Raw genomic sequence first — 1,697 nt, 5'->3', positions numbered from 1 at the left:
TTCAAATATCACTTCCTTCCAGCTGAGTTATTATTAATATGCTATGTACAGGAATTCCAAGACTTCTCACCTCTCTGCTTGTGTAATTGGAGGTTTGCTTTTACATTTGTTGCACTGAGGACTCCATTTATGCCGAGCAATTAGGATGCACATCAAATCTAATACTGCAGGTCATCTGACAGGCCTTCCCGTTTGGAGCTTTCTCTTCCATTTTTGGACCTATATATATTGCCAGCCACAGCTCCAATGCTGGGAATACACATGTCGATTCTGCGCCTGAGCATTCTGCCTGCTGGATTCTCTTATCTTCTGCTCATTTTTCTTATCTTTTTTTCAATTCATTTAAATGATGAATCGAGCAGCACAACGATCGAACGGTGATCGGACATGTTGAAAATGATCTATCGAGCCATCTTAATGGCTCAAAATCAAGCCATGCATTCCCAGCATAGGACTGCACCGCAATCTCTATAGCCAGGCTGGCATTCAGTGCTATGCCCTGACACAAATCTACAGCTTGCATAGCTACTGAAAGAGCATGTCAGAAACCCCGCTATCCAACTGCTACACAAGTGTTTCTTTACGTGCATCACTTGTGCAGAGGAAGGAGCCTGTGCGGGTGATATCTGACGCTGAATGTGGGAGAAAGTGATTATAGACACGCCCGGCTGACTGATACAAGGGAGTTTTGGAAACGGGCACACATGTCATGTGACAAGCTTTTATGTTCTGCAGAAATCTAATTGGACTTTATTATTATTATTATCAATGAGGACTGTGGGAAGTGGGGGAGCAGATTTGCAGGAACTTTACAAACACCTTAAAGCGAACCCGAGGTGGGTTTGAAGAATATTATCTGCATTCAGAGGCTGGATCTGCCTATACAGCCCAGCCTCTGTTGCTATCCCAAACCCCTCTAAGCTCCCCCTGCACTCTGCAATCCCTCATAAATCACAGACGCGCTGCTGACGAACAGCTTGTCAGAGCTGGCTGTGTTTATCTCTATAGTGTCAGTCTGCTGCTCTCCCCGCCTCCTGCAGAACTCCAGTCCCCGCCTGCATCCCTTCCCTCCCTGCTGATTGGAGGGAAGGGACGGGGGCAGGGACCGGAGCTATGCAGGAGGCGGGGGAGCAGCTGAGACTGACACTACAGATGTAAACACAGCCTCACAGCACGACTGTGATTTATGAGGGATTGCAGAGTGCAGGGGGACCTTAGTGGGGTTTGGGATAGCAACAGAGGCTGGGCTGTATAGGCAGATCCAGCCTCTGTATGCAGATAACATTCTTTAAACACACCTCGGGTTATCTTTAAGTATGCTAAAATGCTCACAATATATAATGTGTTTAGTACTACAGTATTACCCCTTGTGAATACTGTACCATTCACAGCACCCTCTATGGCTTGGGAGTACTAGCGGCATCTCACGCAGATTCTTGTTTTGGCTGTAGGAAATATTTTTTTGTTGACTTTATAGAACGCTGTAGGGCATTTAATCCTATTATATGGTCTTGGCTACAGTGTCCCGTCTAGAGTCTGGGTTATAGTGACCTCTTCCCTCCTGTGTAATGGTAGTGGCAGGATACGTGAGCAGAGTCTGGGTTATAGTGACCTCTTCCCTCCTGTGTAATGGTAGTGGCAGGATGTGTGAGCAGAGTCTGGGTTATAGTGACCTCTTCCCTCCTGTATAATGGTAG

This window comes from Hyperolius riggenbachi, chromosome 12, assembly GCF_040937935.1.
Source record: "Hyperolius riggenbachi isolate aHypRig1 chromosome 12, aHypRig1.pri, whole genome shotgun sequence".
Classification (NCBI taxonomy): domain Eukaryota; kingdom Metazoa; phylum Chordata; class Amphibia; order Anura; family Hyperoliidae; genus Hyperolius; species Hyperolius riggenbachi.
This window is presented reverse-complemented; position numbering follows the sequence as displayed.